Source organism: Psittacula echo, assembly GCF_963264785.1.
Source record: "Psittacula echo genome assembly, chromosome: 1".
Taxonomy (NCBI): domain Eukaryota; kingdom Metazoa; phylum Chordata; class Aves; order Psittaciformes; family Psittacidae; genus Psittacula; species Psittacula echo.
Genome location: NC_137735.1, coordinates 30369760 through 30390275, shown reverse-complemented (window position 1 = coordinate 30390275; position 20516 = coordinate 30369760). Strand labels below are relative to the sequence as shown.

Below are 20516 nucleotides of genomic sequence, written 5' to 3'. Positions count from 1 at the left end.
GAAAATTTTAATGCAGATCATCTGCTTTGACCTAAATTAGCTCAAATACTGGGTTTGCTCCTTTGGTAAGCCTGAAAAAATAAAAATATGAAAAAAAAAAGAGCTTTTGTTTCACTCTTTTTGTTTGTTTGCTTACTTTGTGGAAGAAAACTGATGTAAATTAAATCCGTACTTCAATCATTAGATCCATATAGATGGCTGTCATTTACCCCAAGAGTCTCAATTCTCCATTTCATACAAACTCTGCTTAAACAGAATGGGAGAAGGAGAGTATTAGCTGGTGGGCTGTAATCCATGCTTTTCTTTCTCCTTTTATTCAGCATGGGTACACGATACTCCTTGAATTCTCTGAAATGACTGTAGCACAACCCCGCTCTGCTAAGTACCTTCTTGGTTCCCTTCACTGAAAAGGTGATCCACAGACAATGTGTATAGGAATACAAAATCAAGGTTTGGCCCTGAATCCACTAACAGTTCTGTTTGTTTGACAGGTGTTCAAGAATTTTCTCCAGGGTAAAGGATAATCTTCCCAGTCCACTATGTTAGAATACTGACAGTTGCATCAGTTGTTCCTTCCTAACAAAAAGTGTATCATTAAGAAAATAGTTTAGTTACAAGCTGTAGATAAGCAAAACTACACGAGTGATATGAAGAGACCACACTCCTGATTCAGATTTTGAGTAATCAAACTGTATATAGTATTGTTATTTTTCCTGTGACTTATCATAAAAAATCCCAATCTCCCATGTGCTAATGAATCATAGAATCGTTAAGAGTTGGAAAGCACCTCAAAGATCATTTAGTTCCAACCCCCCTGCCATGGGCAGGGGCACCTTCCACTAGACGAGGTTGCTCAAAGCCCTGTCCAACTTGGCCTTGAACCTTTTATTTTGTAGAGTCAAAGATATAACTAGTAAATGCATTTCAGAGATAATGGCTAAACTGCTGTTACCTGCCACTTCAAAACTAGAAAGCTAACTAGTAGTTTTAAATGTAAATAGGTCACCAGTAACTTCAGATACGTTTCCACAGTCACTTCAGGCAGCATCATTGTTGGCTGCAATAAAAGGAGTACTACCAACCGCTTCCTCTTGGTGGTGAACCTCTCTCCTGCTACTGTGGTTGCTGTGAGGTACACGAGTGCAACACACAACTGTACAAGTCCCTTTCAACCCAAACTGTTTTATGATTCTATGTTTCTGATTCTTGGTCAGGTACGCCATTTGTAGGAAAAAGGGTCTGGGACTGAATATCGGCCAGTCTTGCTTTGCAAGGGTTATGTAGATTGTGACAGGCTTTCAAGTCTGTCTTTGTTAAATCCACAGAGTTTAGTATCCTGGAGTGATGTGAAATTCAGTTTCAAGACCAGCTTCCTCAAACAGAGTCTCTTTTGAATTTGCCAGTGAGGATCAAGAAGGAACTTTCCAAGCAGGTGATTGTTCTATGGCTCTGAATATTTATCATGCACAAGATGGCAATCACAGTTCTGCTGGAAACATGGCTATAGTTAATTGGAGCATTCTGAAAACATCTGCATTTCTGGCCCAGCCCAGTCCCATCACTCAGTAATTCACAAAAGATTTGCCTCTCATTATTTGGCAATGTCTGAAAATTATGTTGGCTCTCATGTAAACTTTGTGAGTGAAACAAAACTATCACTGCACACCAGAACAAACTCATATGGACTATAAGAGCCATAAAAATAGTGTATCTGGGTGGAGAATCGTTCCATAAAACCACCACACCATTTCTAAGCTTTCTGCCCTGCTCCCTCACAAGCCTTTAAAACTCTTTCAAAAGAGAAGCAGCATTTAAAAAATGAGCTTGGTTAGACCGTAACTTCCACAGTAAAAGCAAATGTGTGTCATCTCCAAAGCTGTATTGCCTGTTTCGATCTCGTCGATCCCAAAATGTAAGACGTGCAAGACACAGAGTAATTTGCTGCTGCAGCACTGCAGTGGGTAGGTGTTACGCTCCCATACAGGCAAGGTGTGAAGAAAGACAGTACAGTCTCTACTTTGTTTGTCTGAAGCATTACTACTGGTTACTAAAGTTCTTGTGGCAAATTTGATACATTGAACTTGATGCTGGTTCTAGCTGCCTGATTTCTTGGCCATATTCTAGTTGTGGCAATTACGCATTTTTGTTGAAAATATTCTTACATTTTCTCCTGGGTTTTCCATTTCTGCTGTATCCTATTATCTTTTCCACATTTCATCATAAGAGCATTATCCTTCGAATGAGTAATGAGATCACTCTGTTTACATCACATTTGCAGAAACTGAAAGCTAGAAATAAGAGTATTATGAATCAGTAGGTAACAAAAATAAGTGGTTTTACTAATACTCTTTAAAGCTCTTCAAGGCAGAAAACTGAACTCATAGCTAGCTCTCTAGCAGCATTACTGCTGAAGTAGTTCCCAGCCCTACAACACCTTTGCATGACTTTGGTCACAAGGTGAATCAAACGGACAAACTGATCCACCTGGAAAATGATCCAGAAAGAAAAATCCATGAGATTTTGCAGCCAAGTTCCTTACTTCATTCCAGACACAAACACCAATTAAGCTTTTCTAAGTACACATCTGTAATTACGCTTTTAGGTATATTGCTGTTTAGATCAAATGAAAAGTTAACATCCTTGTAACTAGCTGAGAAAGAGAATTGTGAATACTTACATACTCTTACTGCTGAGCAATGTTTTATTTTGCAGAAAAGTGTGTTGCTTTGTCTTGCTGCATGCAGACCAGTTTTATGCTAACACAATCACTGCATGTTTAAGCATATTCCAGTCATGCATTATGGCTGGAATCCATTATATCAAGACTATGCAGTATTCATTAGGCATCTCTCTGATTAACTCTGATACCTGATGCTGTTTGTATTTATTAGCTGGTCTGCCTCACAACTTTCTCAGCAAAGTCAAGCAAGCATATAGCCACATCCTGCAGTTTTTGTTTTACCAACAAACACAACAATGCTAATTTTATTATCAGAGATAGTCCTGCAAACTACCACTACAGCTGTTGTCCTCCAGTGCTGAAATGACACATTTTCTGAAGAAATTTACACCTCATCACTGTGTAGGCTGCCTAACAAAAATACTTCAGCCTCAAACAGGGAACTCCAATTGTCAAGTCCACAATTACTCTTTTACCTTCCAGTCACACAGAACCACCCCCAAAACGGTAAGGATTAGAGAATGAGAACAATGGGTTTAAACTGCTGCTTTTCAGTCAGAAAGCAAGATAATTTTTGGTGTGAGCCTTCCATCAGGCTTCCATTTGGTACTCCAGGAATCTCCCCAACCTCAATGTCCATTAGTTCTGTACGATACAAATTCTACAAACCGTGTAATATTAATACAGTATTTTAAAAGGTACCGGATTTTATTAGGTGTTGAAATATAAAACTCAGCTAGGACCACTTATTTTTAACGTTAGGTAAGGCTGTTTTATAAACTGGTACTAAAAGCATAGCACACAGGCAGAAGGACGGAGACTGTCAAGTCTGCTCTCTGCCATTTCATTGCGTTTTACCGGCTCACGCATCCCGATAAAAGAGATCACCGACCACCACCACCACGGGCTGCTCCTCCCTTAAAGAACCTGTGCTGGCACGTCTGTTCCCAGAGATCATCCGGGTTTCCCCCTGGGTATCACCATACGGCCGGGCACCGTTGTCACACGCTTGGGCACTGCCGGAACGGCGGCTTGCGCCAGGTTTACTATTTCGGTAGGCAAGCGCCTCCGTTCAGAAGATCCCTTGCCGAGGGCTCGGCTCCGGGCTGCGCGCCCGCCTGCAAAACCAGCGCCGGAGCATCCCGCCTGGCAGCGACAGCAGCTGCTGCGACATCGCTGGCGGCCTCCCACGGCGCGAATGCCTGGAGGCGTAGGGCGGCCGGGCCATCCTCACTCCCCGGCTTCCTACTCGCAGCCCGGCTACCGCCGGCTCGGCAAGCCTTGATGCTCCGAGCCGGAGACGTGGTACTGCCGGCTATCTCCCAGTCGGGCTTCCCCGGCACCGGCGCGCCAGGACACGACCCCGCGGCCGATAACCGATGGCGGCCGTTTCCTCCCCTCGCGGAAAGAGGTGAACTAAGGTGAGACGAGGTCAGGCAGGCGCGGCACATACTGCGCCTGCGCACCCCTCGGGGGCGCGCACGCGTGGAGAGGCGCGCAAAGAGGGGGATCACCTCCCGCCGCCCTGCGCGTGCGCGGCGCGTCCCCGTTCGCGCGGGGCAGGGGTGCCGCGGGGTGCAGTGCGCTCCGGCGCACGCGCGGTGGCGCGAGGCGCCGCTGTTGCTCGGCGGTGGGCTCGGGAGGCGCAGGCGTGGTGCGTGAGGGGACTCCCGGGCCCGGCTGCTGGCGCTGCCGCTGGAGGAGGCTCTGTGCCGGTGACGGGCTCGGGACTGCGCGCACGGAACGACGGGCTCCGGGAGAGGTCGGGCGGGCAACGGCCGCGCGGGGCAGGGTGAGGAGCGCGCTGCGGGGCGGGGCGGGCGGCCCCGCCGGGCCCGGCTGCTGCGGGAGGGATGGCGGGGGACGCCACGGAGCGGAGCCGGTAAAGTTTGACAGCGCCGGCGGGTTCCCCGCTGCCGCTGCGGTGGTGGCGGCGTGCGGAGAGGGCAGCGGCTGCCCTTGGGCAGGGCGCAGCGGGGGCGGTCGCCGCCGGGGGCCTGAGACGCTCGCGGGGCACCCGCTAGGCCTGGTGACCCAGTTTGCTCCTGTCACAACTCCCGGGCACATTTGGAGCTCTGCCCGCCTGGCCCAGCGCCCGTCCGGGCCGCTCCCGGCCCCGCCGCCCGGGTTGCGCGCAGGCAGGACAGCCGCGGGACTCCCCGGCATCCCCCGCCGCCTTGTCCGCGCTGTGCCATGTCGAGCCGTCTCTGGCCCCTCGGCCGTGGGGCGGGCAGAGCCGTGGGCGCTGCCTCCCCACCGCCGCTCCCCTCCATTTAGCTGCTCGTCCCGCGGGTGCCAGAGGGGGTTGAGGGGCTTCTGCGGCGTCTCCGTGCCGCGTCGTGATCGGGAAGCGTTTGCGCGCCGGGCGGGCGGCTGCACCGCAGGCACGGTGGTAGGTGCTGGCCCGGCGACTGGGCCGTGGCGGGCCCCGGGCACTCCCTGCGGCGGGACAGCTTTCCCGGCCCTCGGGGCGCGGCCTGTCCCTGCGGCAGGTGACCGGGGCTGCGGGGTGCAGGGTTGAGCATGCACTTGGTGAGGTTGTTTTGGTTTTGTTTTTTTCCTCTGATAACTTTATTGCGGTGCCCTCAGTGCGTTCTTAAAGGTGAGGACTGCTCAGTAGCCCCCAGTCCTGTCTCGACTTATGTGCATTCTTAAAATGAGTGTGCCAAATGCTCCGTGCGTGTGTATGTGAAATATGACCAGCGAGGGGCTGGAAATCGTGGTACTTCATTGTAGTGTTAAGACAGATTTGGATTTTTTGTTGGCTTCACTTCCGAATTCCTGGTACTTTTGGCCTGGATATAAATTTGGATTGCTTTTTTCATAAGGAGGAGTACTTGTAAGCTAATCAATCATTTGTAGGGGCAATTTTGTAAGGCTGTTGTTTTCATGTACATGTTAAAAATTGACCTACTGAGGGGCACAGGGGAAGTCGGATATAGTTCTAGGTGGGATATGAAGTGGCATGTAAAGGTGGAGTGGCTGATCGGAGGTCCTGATCCTCTAAATCCTTAAAGTATTATTTTTCCTGTGACATAGTTTGATAAGCGTTGCTGTTGGTAGCAGTGTTGACTAAAACGGGCCTGTCGTCCTTGCTCCTAACTCTCACCTCTTTGCTGCCCCCATCAGCTGTACCAGCACAGCGGTTCGTGGAACCGTGTCCCGTCGCTGAACTCGCCCGAAATGATCCAGGTTAAAATTAACTACCTTTTTTTTTGAATGTGTTTATATTTAACCTGGATCATTTCTCCGGGTGACAGGTGTGCCAGAAGGCAAGAGGATTGTTTAAGCAAATACTCTAGTGAAAGGAGCACTTGAGAAATACACCTCAGTTGTGGTAGTCCTGGCAGAGTTCAGTCTGAGCAGTTGTGGTTGTTTCACACTATTCAATCTTACAGAAATAAAATCCATTTGTCTATGAATATCTATGGGCTTGGGGCCTGTTATTTGAAGTTTGACAGCATTTGGTTGTTACAGTAGAGAGATTCTACTTGACAGGACAAGTTACTGCATTCATTTTTTTAATAAACTATTGATTTTCATATATATCCTTTTCAGATACTTTCTCGAACGCATTACGGGCACTGGTTTCAGATTACCAAACATTACCTTACATTACATTGGGTTAGGAAGGTTTTGGTCGAATGTGGGTGCTGGTGTTTTTAAGATACGAGAATTTTGTTGGTAAGGCAAGAGTTACCTCTTTTTAACAAACAGTCTAAAGAATTAAAAAACTAACTCCTGGGTTGCTGTGTAATAGTTTAAGGTGCCATTCAGCCATGTCTTGTTTTCTGTTTCTTCTGCTTCATGTTCTTATGTAGAAAAGTTTAACACACACACACACACACACACACACACACACACACAGAGAGAGAGGTAAAATAAAGATGTGAGGAAAGCAGAGAGTGTTTTCTTTATTAATCTCTAAGGGTTCCATAATCTCTCTGTTGAAGGTAATTTTATTCTTTCTGTACTTAACAATATTAAAACTGAGTGGTAATTACTTTAAATTTAATTTGTAGTGTTGGATAATTATCTTGTTAGCACAGGATTTCGCCCAAGTCCTGTATCTTCATGGATGGATTGGTCTTGCCAAGGAAATAGCTGCTTTCAAGAGCTTTGAGCTTTTGCTATTTTCTTCTAATTTTTGCTATATTTTCTTCTGGTTTTGCTGTATTCTTCTATTCTAAATTTATGCAAAAAATTGAAGATAAAAATCATTAGTAGAGATATTGACCCCCACCCTCCTCACATGCGCTTTATATGAAATGTTGTTATTAACTTGAATAGTAGTGGGTTTTTTTTCCCCTAAAATAATAGACTTGTTGAAAATAATTGTGAATCAAAAATGCAGGTTTTTTCGCTAGGTAATTTCATCATTTGAAAAAAGCTGCTTTTTTAGCTATTGGCACCCCTTCAGGAGCTATGTATAACTTGCTGTCTAAAGCCTCACAGCTTCAGCCTAATTTTATACATTGAAGAGTATGGATAGGTCTCCTGTTAGAAAATATGTACCCTAATACAGTTTTCAATACAAAACACACAACGTAATTACGAAGAAGTGGAATTACAGCTAGGGTGCCTTCCTTTTCATCACGCTGCAATGAGTTGGGCTTTCTTGAGGAAAAGACTTTGGTAGATATTCAAATTGTATTAGGGTACTGACTGATAGCTGCATAGCAAAGACAGTAGTAGTTGTTCCTGACATTCTTCTATTTATTTATTTCTTTCATAAGTATTTTTAAATTTTCTATGTTAAGTGAGTTGGTTCACTCTGTAAGAAGCTGTATTGGTGCCACTGAAGGGGTGGCACAAGAACAGGAGGGAGTCACTATGCTGCGAGGGGAGCTGGTTTAAGGCAGCTTTCTCGCTGGAGGGGTTAAAAATACCTGTGAAACTATGGATAGACAGTCACCAAACCATTCAGCTGAGTCTTTCATCTCCTACTAGTACTGAATTGTTGTTAGTAGTCTGGGTTATTAGTGGTATTAGTATAATTATTTTGAATTTAGTGGTCTTTCAGGATAATAATAGGTATAGGAAGTGCACCTTCAGTTATGTAGCAGAGTCTAAAATGAGATTCCAATGTCTCAATGTATCTGTGGCATAAGCAAATTCAGCTATATCCATTGGAAGGTATCTCATTCACTGTTGTGGGTGGTTCCCGTGGGGAAAATAGCTTAGTACTGCATTTGGCTGTTTTGTTAACTCAGTTATTGGGGGGTGTCTATAGTAATTTGAAACTGTCAGAGATTCCCCTCTTCATTTGCTGCAAGAGTTAAAGATGTGAAGTACAAAATCACAGAAGAGGAAGGAGACGCATAGTTAATGCACTTGTGTGCTGCCCTGAAGGATTACATTCTCAACCCTTACTGCTGCCACAAAATTCCTTTGTAATGCAAAAGCCACTTTAATTTTGGCATACCTCATGCCTGAGTGTTTAATTTTATAGTCTTAATATTCCCTTACCATGCTTTTTGTGTATAATATAAATTCTTAATTATAGCCGCTTTCAGAATATATAATCATATATGTAAAAAGTTTTGGTGCTCTGCGGTTGTCATATATTTAGTATTATGTGGAAGCAACAAGGCTTCTCATTCTTTCAGCACTTTCGTGTTGCACACTTTGGATGCTTTCCAGCTGTTACATTTTGTCATTAAAATCACTGAATTAGTTTTCTAATTCTGCACTGCTGTTCTGAGGAGTATTGCTGAGTATATTATAAAATCATCATGAGTAGTATTAATATTTTATTAAATTTAGTTTCTTAAAAATTAGATATGCCCATGAGATTCAAGACTGACAAAGGCTTGTATTTAGAGAATGGAGCTTATGAAGCTTAGTAGATACTATGGGCATTCCTCATCTTCATGGTAAAAATGTAGCCAAATTAGGCATAAACGCTTCTACTTGAATGTTTAGTCCTTAAAACTATGTGTTTAATAATCTTGGAGAATATAAGAAAGCTTCAGTTTTGAAACTATCATAATTTACCCACAATGGCAGCCTGGTACCACCAAGTAAGTGGTGCTAGTTTATTATGCTCATAATAAACCAGAAGAAAACAGTTCTTGGAGTAAGTCAGGTCCATTTAAAGTGGATTTTTAAAAATATATGTGGCTTTGTTCTTCTATAGAGGTCCATTTAGAGTTCCATTAAAAGGATATTTGAGGTTTCTCTGAGGTTTTTTTTTTTTATGTATGTTATTTTGCTATATGGCCAGATCCATAAAATAATACAGAGAAGTCAAAACTGTGGTTTAGACGGACTGTGGGTGTCTAGCCCCAGATAAAATTGTAACCATGTGTAGGCTAAATTTTACAGGTCTCTATGTTTTCACTAGTGAAGTTTTTCAAACACTTTGAAGTTTTGTTCTCATTCAGATCTTCCATAATCTTGTCACAACTGAGCATCTTGGCATCTAAATCTGTTTACTATTCTTAAATTAGGCAATCTGTAAATTAGTCATTCACTTGTCCAAAGGCATGTTCAAACCACACCTCAGGCACACCTATGGGATTGAACTCAGACCAAAACCCTGTGGTGACTCTCCCTTTTGTTCAGAAAAAACAAAGGGGTGAGGAGGAAGAGGTTTTGTTGATGTCTCCTTAAAAAAACCCGAACAACCAACCAACAAAACCCCAAACCCTAAAAATCCACTTTTCCTTGTGTATAAGATGATTAAGGTCTAATTGGGCCAAAGAGAGATACTAGGCCAGTTATTTTCTTGGAGAAAAAGGAGATGAGTGCCTGTGTTCCATAAACTATTTTGTATTTTCTTCCATTTAAAACTTTAAATGCCATTAGAAACTGGAAATCAGGACTTGTCTCTGTCATTTGGGTGCCCTTCTGCCTAGAGAGGCATGCACGTTGCTGGTTCTGCTCTGTCCAGCGAAGCTTTACTTTTTAATTTTTCTTCCATGTTCTGAAGAGTGCCACTGAAATGAGAAGCTCTGAGTTGATGCATCTTCCCAGTGAAATGTGGAGCCTGCTTAGAGATTATGGTTTGTACCCCTTCTGGCAGAGTAGAGAGTGGCTTTCAGATTTCTCTGTGCCAGATTACTGTGCTGTAACCCTGTGCTGCTGGGCAAAATGAGAGCACATCTTTTTCCTCCTGGCATGTTAAAGAGTATGTTACTCCTCAGTAATTACTACTCTGTGGGAAAAGCTTAGTTAGGGACTAAAGCTTAGGACAGTGACTAAACTTACCTATGTCCTGGGCCTTCACAAACAAGTTTACATCTTTGCTAACTTTTTCAAGTCTTGCTGAGTGATGTGACTCTCTCTGGCTTTGGTTCTTTAGAATTGTTGTATGAAATCCCTTCTTGTGCCCCACTGATAATTTCTCAGTGAAGAGTATACCTTAGGGTAGTATTGCTTATTACAGCCAGAGCAGAATTTAATTAGTAACTAACCATGTGTTAGTGGTGTTGCTGTGGGACACACAGAAGAGAAAGAGAACCTGGGAATGGGCTGGTCATCCAGCATGGTATCTGAATTTTAAGTGCTTTGTAAGAAGGGTATGGTATTGCTACATCATCTGCAAGAGTTTTTAGCTTGCAACTCCAGAAGTTTGTATATCTCAATGCTGGTGGAAGGATGATCTCAGATACCATAAGCATCTCTATCTGCTGAACTAGTAGATATCCAGAAAGTTCCTGTACTTGCTTTTAAATACTATTTGTGAACATAGAGGAGGTGGGCCAGCCTGTGACAAGTGGTTCTTGTAGGAGGGAGGGAAGTTAATGTGTGACTTTTCCAGTGTGTACATTAGAAGCCTTGAGGAAATCTACCTTTCTAAATATTAAATTATGAGCTTAGAGAATGAGAGTATGAGATACTAAGGTCCCTGATAAAAAAGTATACTTTAAAATAAATAGTGTTAATAGCTAATTTCATATTTCCAATTCTGAGAATGCTGCTGCCTTTGTAAATAAGACATAACTCACCATTTCTACATTTGAGTAAAGTTGTTAATGACATAAACATTAGTTTCTGGCGTTTGAGAGCATTTGATGTGTTTGGCTGTTTCAAGGAGTGTTTAATGTCATGTCAAAGTCTGGCTTTCGCCTTTTTACTGACATGCACCCTGACAGGATAATATTGCACCAGTTTGATGGCTGCTGGCAAGGGGATGGTTATGAATTTGGAGAGTGTGTGGTGTTGTAAGATAAAAGGTTCATAATTTTTCAGATGGATCTTGTTAGAGAAGTGTGATAGTTTTAGATATTCATCAGTCATCCCAAAACTTCAAGGTATGTTAGGGGAAACCTGTCTTGTTCAATGAAGTAACTTCCCAGTCCTTAGACCCCTAATGGTGTATTTGAAACATAAGTGTAAAGGTCAAGGGAAATGTAAAAATATTTTGCCAAAATCTACTTATTTCCCTTGGCTCAGTAAACAAGTAAAATTTTTCTCCATTAAAAGCTGTAGGGTGTTGCCTTTTCTTAAGCCTGATTTCCAAAGAAAACATGATTTATGCTTTTTTTCCTTGTTTTCTCTCATTCCTTCCTCACATATTCACCAATAGCTTTTAAAATCATTGACCAGTTACAACCATGTTTGTAGGAGAGGGAGAAATCTCAGACTGTAGTTTTCCTACAGTTTGAGGAAAAAAGGCAAACTGAGTAGAGAGAAAGGTGTCACTACCCTCTCTTAAGAGAGAGAGAGTGTAATACAATTGGCACTGACCTGTTTGGTTTTTTTTCAGCATGGCTGGGTAGGAGAACACAAGCCAATGGGTTTTGAGGAGACAGGCATAACATTGGGTTGTTTTGGAAGGGGATGGGGACTGGGAATATTGTGGTGTGTCAGAGGGATGATGGGAGGGGAAGCTGCCTTCTTGTGGTGGGGAAGAAGAGAGCAGACCTATCAGAACTGTGCTGCCCCTGAAGAACTCACTTAATGGTATGTTGGTGAAAAATATTTTGACTGTTAACCAGGGAATCACTGTTCTGAGCAGAATTACATGATACTGTGTTTCACTGACTGCAGGGTTGCCTGACTCAGTTTGGTTTGGTATGTAAAATATATCCTTCTGAAATTAAAAGAATAGCTTTAAGCTGTGATTAAATTCTTATCTTCCCATTGTATTAGGGGAAAAATGGTTTTGATGTGTTTCTTCTAAAAGACTAGAACTTAGACCTAGCTTTCAGTACTAAAAAGGAAAAGAAAAGAAAGTGTAACTTGAGCTTAAGAAATAGGACTTTTCCATTTAAAGACCATAGTGAATAAGTGCTTTTAATAATGAAGAAATGAAACTGAAAGGGTGCCATCTAAAGATTTCTGTTTATACCAGACAGATACTGTACAAAGTATACCCATTAATAGCCAAAGAATAAGATTTTTTTTTTTTTCTCAGTATAAGAACAAAAGATAGTACCTCCCAAATGAGATTTTCTGTAAGCCCACTCTGCTGTCCTATAACATGGAGTTAATAGTTGAAAAGCAGAAGGGGCTAGATTTCTGTCTAAATGACATTTCTCTGGTTCTTTCCTGTCTTGCATGTATTTGCATTACTGATTAATCATGCTAAACAGTGGACTGAAGTTTGCCTCATTATGTTCAGCTTGCAGGATTTTATCAAGTCTCAGTGGAGAATTTTAGCATGTCCTCGTGATGGGTTTAGAGAAACTTCTCAGAGACTTGGGAACGGTGAAAGTGAAGAAAACTTTATTATCTTGCTACTTTTCTTTCTTGAGAATTCCCAGCTCAATAATGCAAAATACGCTTTTCAAGCCTTCAGTAACCAATATATAATCTTCACAAATTTTACAGTATTCACAAGTTTTAATTAATTTCAAGTATTAAAACAGTTCTGCTTTAAAATACAATGGACTGCAAAATAGTTAGAGGGGCCTTGATTTGTGCTTATTTAAAAGTAGTTTTCATAGTAACAGCAAATATTCTAAAGGAAACAGGATTTTCCTCTGACTGTGAGTAGAAAAGCAAGTAGCAGCATGAATAACAGTTTCCAAGAACTGTCAGAATAGGAATGCAGAGTCTCACACATATACTCAGCTTTCCTCACTGACAATTTTCATGTAGTAAAATGATTAAATAAAATTTTTCTTGCCATCCACAACAGCAATATTCATTATATGTAATTGAGCTACTACCAGCAGTTGTGTGGTTGAGGATGAAACTAGAGTTTGGAACAACTATGATAGTTCCATGATAGCTCTAACATCTCAGCAATTTTGCTTAAAATATGTTTTCCAAAAATGTTTGTTTGCTGTTAAAATACTGTATTTCTTTTTTTTTTTTTTTTCCCCAGCTCAGAAGCATTAGTTGAACATGTTTGCTCGCTAAGGCTTTGCATGATGTTTCATAGATAATAAGATACAGTTTCAGCCTTGAAGAGCTTGTGATCTGAATTTCACTGATGTAGAAAATGAGGAGGATGACCTCAGAAAGGGGGACCAGGATTCAAATGAAGAAGTGAGTTGTAGTGAGTGAATTAAAACAGTTGTTGTTTCTAAGAACAGAATAAGGTAGATCAGCAAGGAGGAAGATGAGAATATAGAAGCAAAAGACAGCATAAAGCAAGTCCAAATAGTATAGGGATTTGAAGGAAAAGAGTGAAAATGTTTTATTTTGCAAGACCTGGAAAGAATAATAAAATCAGGAGAGTAGTCTGATTCAAGGTGAAGAGTAACTGAAAGGTGCTGGAAAATGAGACAGGAAGAAGATACTTAGAAACTTATAAATTATGTTGATGGATTTGGCTTTTATGAAGAAAAAACCTGATGAGACAGGGAAAGAATTTGCGAATGTGCTGGTTTGATCGGCTTGGCAGAAAAATCAGGACACATATTCTAGTATCGAGAATATTTTTAACCCCTTAAGAAATTTAGCTGTCAGTTTAACTTGCTTTTAAACAACAGGCAGTTGTGTCTTAAGATTCAGTCTCAGGCCTTCACGTTGCTTTGTTGCTGCCTGCTATTACACCCAGGTTTTGTTTAAACTGGAGGACTTTTTATGAGTTCCAGTGCAGTTGAGGTAGTGCCATAGAAACCTCTAACATCAAAGGTAGTTGAAGCATTATCACTATCACTATCATTATCAGCAGTCAAAAGGATCACAAACTTTTTTCATTAAAATAAGTGAAACTGCTTTTCAAAATGATTTTCGTTAAACTGGTACTACCTTTATATGGACAGTTAAATTTATGGATGATTTATATTGAGTTAGATTAATCTTTGTATTGCTGGCATAAAAATGAAAAGTAATCTCTCATAAACTTGCATATATTGATTTTTAAAATGGCACTTAGGCACTTTTCCTGCCCTGTATAGTTTGCCATTTCTTCTGTATATACTGGTATTTGATTAAAAACATTGATTTCTGACATTAGAATATTTCATTTTATTGTACAGATAAGTAGATGATAAAGTCTCTCTTTCTTAACCCATTAGTCTTGTCCAGTAGACCTTCTTCAGACATTGGCATTCTTCTTCCTCAGCTTGACAGCTTCTTCTATCTATGCTGTATCTACTGGGGGACAAGGAGTCAAATAACAGGGATTTTGAAGTTCTTTTAATTTTTTTAATATGCTTTGCCACATGGGAGTGTTAAATAGAAAGTATCAATAATGATAACTACAGTTAACCCAGCAGGATTGTCAGCAGTGAGATTATATTATGAAATTGGCACATGTCTATTTAAAAAAGATCACTGTATGTAAGAATACAGAATTTTGATGGGTAGTAGATGGAGCCATTTCCTTGTGAAATAAATAGTGTTTGTGTATAGAAATCCCTAATGTATAGTTAGCTTTTGCTTACTGAAATGAGTTTTTCGTTCATTAGGGGAAGTTGTTCTGAATGGATTTATCTTTATAGAACTGTGGGGTTTTGTTGTTGTTTTTCAGAAGACTGTGCCAAAGAAGACTAGTTCAGATGACGTCACATTTGGACTGCTAATGCTATCCACCCACTCTGCAAGGCACCATGCATTTCTAGGTAATTAAAGTAAGTATGTAGATTTTATTGCTACTAGAACAGTGATGCTTTAAACAGAAACATCTCTTTTTCAACCTCAGGCAAGGTAGACATTCCACTTCAATTTGAGATTGAAATTAATGTTGTGTTGTGTGGGAGCAAGAATAAACTTCGAATAAGCTTTTAATAAGCTTTCAATCTGTACACTGGAGCATGGAATGAAACAATTGAACTAACTGTACCTGAGCTGCCTTGAAAAATAGAAGTTAAAAAAAAACCCAACCCAACACATCCTGTGGTGGCACTGTCCCCAGCAGTGAAGTTTGCTAATGTGGACCTGTGGTTTCTGGAGACTGAATTAATATCTCTCCCAGGGATGCATTGCAGTGAATGAGCATATGTACTGCAGTGCTTACAGCTTTTTTGAGTGGATTATTTGTTTGATTTTTTAGCAGATGCTGTTGTTAAAGTGGAGGGTGGGCTTAATACCTCCACTTTAATAAAAGTTAATGTAAGAATATATATATAGAAAGCAAAAGAGCGCATATTAATAGGTTCAAGTATCAGTATCTCTGTTCACATGCCATCTTATTTGTGATAAGGTTGTGTTTCCCTGTTTCCTTGATTGGTCACTCTGTGTTATTCAGCTGAAGATGGACCAGGAGGTGCAGATGTTCATGTTTGCAAGATTTGTTCATGTCTTATCTTGCAGTAAGGTTACTGATTGCTTTGTACATCTGTGGTCACACAAAAAGAAGCACAGAACAGACAGCGTAGTTTGTTTAAGGTTCATTTCATGAGTGACAAAGGGGTTTTGATTTGTTGTATCATGAGGATCATGGCCATAGCCCTCTGTAGCCTTCATGTATATGTTTACATGTTTTTTATAAGTAGGTATTATTGTTAAACTTTTTCAGATGTCCCGTTGTTTTATTCACTGGGTCAGAAAACCCTGAAACATGATCTATTTAGGTAGATCAGACATTGTGCCAGTCTTGCTGAAACTGGATTATTTTTTCTTGCTGACAGAAAGCCTTCCTATGTTCCCAATGGCTTGTCATGCATTGGAGATGTTTGATTGTGCATGAAGTTTGGTTGTGAATGGAGTTACAGGTAGCAGTGCTTGTAGTTAATGATGCTTGACATTTTATATTCTAAGACCCTGGTTTTAGTTGCTTATAATTTAGCAAGACTTAAATCACTGAGCAATAATTCTTTGCTTTATATATCTGCTTCAGCTAAAACTTCACCAATAGTCAGCCTGTATATCTGAGAATGGGATGAAGGAGAGTAGTGTACTCTTTTCTTCATTCAAAAGGTGATGAAAATCCTACCACTGGAAACATAAAGCACCTGTATATGTTAGAGCAAGCATTCAAGGTTTTAGGAGAAAACTTAAATAGTTATGCTGGGGGTTTTTTTTGGTTAGAGGTTTGTGGGTTTTTTTTTGGTGCCATCCTGAGCTCTTATATTAGGTGGCTTGATAGATTTCTGAAAATATGATTGGCATCAGTTCAGTGATTTGTCTAAATCCATTTCATCTGTCCAAATTAGATGAGGTAGATATATTTCAAATCTTTTTAATTGTACCCAGACAGAGCTACTGAGCATGTTCTAGCTCTGCTGTGAGAAATGAACAGACCTAATCTCCTCAACTCCATTGTAATGTCAGGTACAAACACTGAATAAAGAGACTTTCTTTTGCAGTTTGTGCTTTTCTTTGAGTGCATCCCGTGTCTGCTGTTGATTCTTTCACATACTGCTTCATTAGTATATTTCCATAACTGTTGTGCATTTTTGATTCTACTTTTCTATGTTGTTTGATTTTTCTTCTTTATTCCTGATCTTGTGTTCAGAACAGATCATAATAAACGAGATTGTTTTGAACAGTGCATACTATTACAATGCATACTGATTAAAAGTTACGAAAGACTTCTTTTTGAGCATCATGAAGACTTACGCTTGCTGTGCATCTTTGGTGTTGCTTTTCATGTAACCTTTTTAGATCATGAGGACCTGCTTTGTTTTAGTAAGAATTTGTGTTTTCCAGGGCATAGTTCAGCTTATTTACTGCTTATCTCTCCCTGGTTTGCTTTCATTCACATTTACATTTTCATATTACTTTTATTTATGTTTGTTCCTCAGTGCTTTTTTTTAACTTGTGCTGAAAATCCTCAATTTAAAACTGTTCTTAAGTTACAGAGTACTTTTGTGTTTACTTATATAAAACCATTTTATACCTGTTTCCTTAATGTTTTTCATGTAAGTGTGAAAAATAAATAACAAAATAGAAAATAGTTTTGACACTGATTTGTGGAAATAGAGATTTGAAAATTGTACTCTTTCACTCTGACTTGTGTGCAAGTATGAGCGCTTGCAGTAGCGTCTCTGTGCTTCTCTGGAAACGTGCCTGTGTCACTACTTCTGAAAAAATACATGTATACAGGAGAACAGTGAAGTCAAGCCGCCCTCTTACTCGATTTGTTCTTAAACACCCACTATAAAAGTTAAATGAAGGAGTAGTGGCAGGAAAACCAGACCTTGTCCAAAAGGAATAGGAACTGAGTAATACAGTTAGTTATCTGGGTCTATCACAGTAAGGAAAAATTGCAACTCATTAAATCAAAAATTGTTTAATAGGGTATAGACGGCTAATGATCTGAAAGTGGTTTCTTGGTTCCTAACTGAGATTTGACTGGGGGCGGGGGGGGAAGTGTTTGTTTCTGAGCAAGCTAAGAGATTATCATAGGTTTTACATATGGCTCAGAGCAGTTCACTTAAATTAATGGGATACCATAGTGGAGTTGCTGACTGAAGCAAAGGAATGCCCTGGGCCAGGCAGAGAGGAGGAGGAGGTGAGAGAAATCATCACTCTATTTGTCTACAGATTCAAAGTGTGAGACAGGCAAAGACAGACTTATAAGACAGGTTGGAGTACTCTAGTTCTACTTTCTTTTGCTAAAACTAGAATTTATAGTGTGGAGGATGATCTTTACGTTTCCATCCCTCCCTTTTGTTTATTACAGGATTGCAGTGAACTTTTCAAGTATTTTGGGGATTTTTGTGTTGAAGTGACCCAGGAGTGTCTGGTGTTCATGAGTTACAGGAAGATGAAATTTGTGTTCAGCATAGGAGTAAATGGAATGATTTGTTGCTTATTAGATCTTTGTTGATTGAAAACGTAATATTTAATTCATATTAAAATTATGTCATTGTTTAAAAAAAATCAGTGGGATAAGCTGTATTTAATGTTGATGAAAATTGCTGCTGATTTTTTTATTATTAAAACCAGAATTAGAAATTTGGATTTGCTTTCAAGTCCAGGTCCATATATCCATATGAAAATCCGTATTTTCAAGTCCAACTTCCATATGGAAGTTTCTGAAATGAAAAGGATTGTCATTATACTTAAAATTTTCAATATATGTGCATGTGAAAGTTTTTTTTTTAGTGTTGTTTTGTGATTTGTTTTTTGTTTGTCTTAAAAGACAATTATTCTTTAGTAATTGCTTTTAAAAGATCTGCTTTTCTTATTATGTAATTTTTAGCAAATGCAGAGTGAAGCCCATTCTTTCATTTGCAAAAATCTGGAAAATTACTTGGATGTTTTATATTGAATGTCAGTGAAACTAGGTGAGTCTCTGAATATTTCTGTTATTCTGAGCAACTAATGAGTTTATTGTGTGTGACAAAATCCTATTTATAATTTACAATGCTAAGCAAAACTGTGGCATTTAATCTAAAATTATTATATAAACAAATTGCATTGTTCAGAAAGGAGAAAAAAAAAAAAGGCAAAGATTAAGCAATATATTCCTGGCTTTACTCCTAAGGTAAAAAGCTGTGGATATGCCCAATATATTTTTATCTAGTGTTTTTGTAATGAAGTTCTTGCATAGCATAAGTTGCTTGATTAGGTTTCTTTAATGTTTCTGTGTTCCTGTGTTTGTTCTTGGAGATGATGTTCAGAACCAGGCTAATTTCAGTCTTACAGTAGGGTAATAATCCTGTGTCGTCAGTCTGATTATTTTCTCAATTCACGTAGTTGCTTAGCACTGGATTTGGAAATCAGTTTGAATGATTGAAGCAAGCACATGTTCATCTTCAGCCCTTTTAAATTCTGTTTGAGTTAGCACAAGTTAAATCACAGTGATAGTGCTTACATGCCTGTCTCAGTCTACACCATCTCAATTTCCAAATCAAAAAAAAGGCCTGACAGCTCTGTTTTGAAAGTTCAGAGATGCCAGAATCTTTGGTTTTCTTTTGCTGTATTTAATAGCACAGGTAACAGGAGGAAATACATAAAGGAGAGAAAAATCTGAAAGAAATAAGGGGAAAATGAAGTAAAATATTTAAAGGGGAGAAAAAATGACATAAAAATGGGGAGAAGAAAGAAAGGAGAATTGAAGCCAAAGTATTCTGTTTTGTAAGATGACACCTGCTTTGGTTAGTCTGGTTTGGAAAGGTGCTCGAGCTACATTCCTTTCCCAGAAAAGTAGTTTGTAAGTTCTGCTACAGGTGCAAAGTGATCTTTTGCCTCCACTGGTGACATACAGGTCTAAATCAATTATTAAATCCCTGGAAAAATTTGAATGGCCTGTGTGATTGTGATGTTTGCTTCTGGAGGCCAGATGAAATCAAATCCAAAATAAACCCTCTTGAACAGCTAGCAATGGAGTGTCAGCACCAGCTGCTTTGATCTACTGATCCATTTCTACTGTTACAGATTACTTGCTAATGGACACCGAGCCAAAATTGCTCAGTCGGTTATAGGTCAGTATACCAGGGTGATGAACATCTGTGATAGGTATCCTACAAATCCAGTTACAAGTTTCAGTGCTAATATTTACAACTTTCAAAGTGCCACAGGTGTTCTGTGCAACTTTTGTTAATACAAGCTGTCAAGGAAACAAATACTACAAGTGACAGTGAATCAAATTACTAAATTGTAACTGCCTTTTGAAATATTTATTTAATCTGTTATTCTTCCCTGTGTATATTCTTAAATCTTTAAAATAGTTTTCTGATTTTCTAAATTTCATGATTTTTATACATAATTCTAAATTTTTTACACTTCCCACTCCAAGTGTTTTGCTTGAGCTCCTCATCTGCACTGAAAAAATCACCAAGTCCAGTGTTTTATTGCAGTCATTAAGTAGGAAGAAGACAAAAAATGGCAGAGACGGTCTTCACAGGTGTTTGCAGTTGTTACCATTTTTCTGTACATTGAGCTGTCATGAACCAAGACTGATTTATTTCCCCCCACGCCCTGAATGAATTCCTCAATTTAAAGTTGTAGATTGGAGTTGCTAAGGTTTTGAAAATATAAGTAATGTTTATTTGCCAGTGTTAAACCATTTTATCTTGAAGGAAAAGTTGTAAGAGTTCTCCCCATCTACCCCATATAATTTTAAGTTCAGAGATTCCCAGGAATTTTGCACACTTACTGCTAGTGTCATATCCCACATGTCTAAGTCAATGGTCAGAGCTAAGCTTGTCTTGTTTGTGAGATCTTTGCAGTATCCAGGCCTTAGCTTTCAACATTTTTTTGAGAAAATTTTTAATATTCAAGGAAGATTTATATTAATAAGGACTTCTAAAACAACAGCCTTTTAATATAATAATTAAAAAACATATCTAAGGTTGTAGCGGCACAAGTATCAGCAGCATTTTGGAGAACTTTTTATGGAAGCCAGTTACTTTTTTTTTTCAAACCAGGTTATTTGCCGTGTTATTTAAATTGGTTTTATTCAGTCTATTCCCTCATGTTGTAACTAGCGTAAACATATTTTAAAAGTTAGCATATTTTATTCAACTAGGCTTAAGCATCTCTCCATTCAGTTTGTAGCATCCTTTCTAAAAAAGCAGCTGTAGGCCAGGGAAGTGGTGGA

General features: G+C 39.7%; 1 protein-coding gene across 17 annotated transcripts in view; it reads left to right on the top strand.

The window, feature by feature from the left end:
* The first annotated feature begins 4301 nt into the window (after positions 1–4301).
* The window catches only part of CLOCK (clock circadian regulator), a 63885-nt gene continuing 47670 nt past the window's right edge, over positions 4302–20516 (top strand). For 2 of the 17 annotated variants that reach the window (XM_080612247.1, XM_080612238.1), the window contains exons 1-2: positions 4304–4472; positions 14556–14655. The gene's annotated coding sequence lies outside the window, so the exon portion shown is untranslated. Of the gene's footprint in view, positions 4473–4498; positions 4563–5045; positions 5073–5179; positions 5283–11313; positions 11591–12521; positions 13124–14555; positions 14656–16219; positions 16298–18173; positions 18259–19351; positions 19399–20516 lie in introns of those variants that run through there. The other 15 variants (XM_080612244.1, XM_080612243.1, XM_080612242.1 and 12 more) reach the window with 15 other exon arrangements.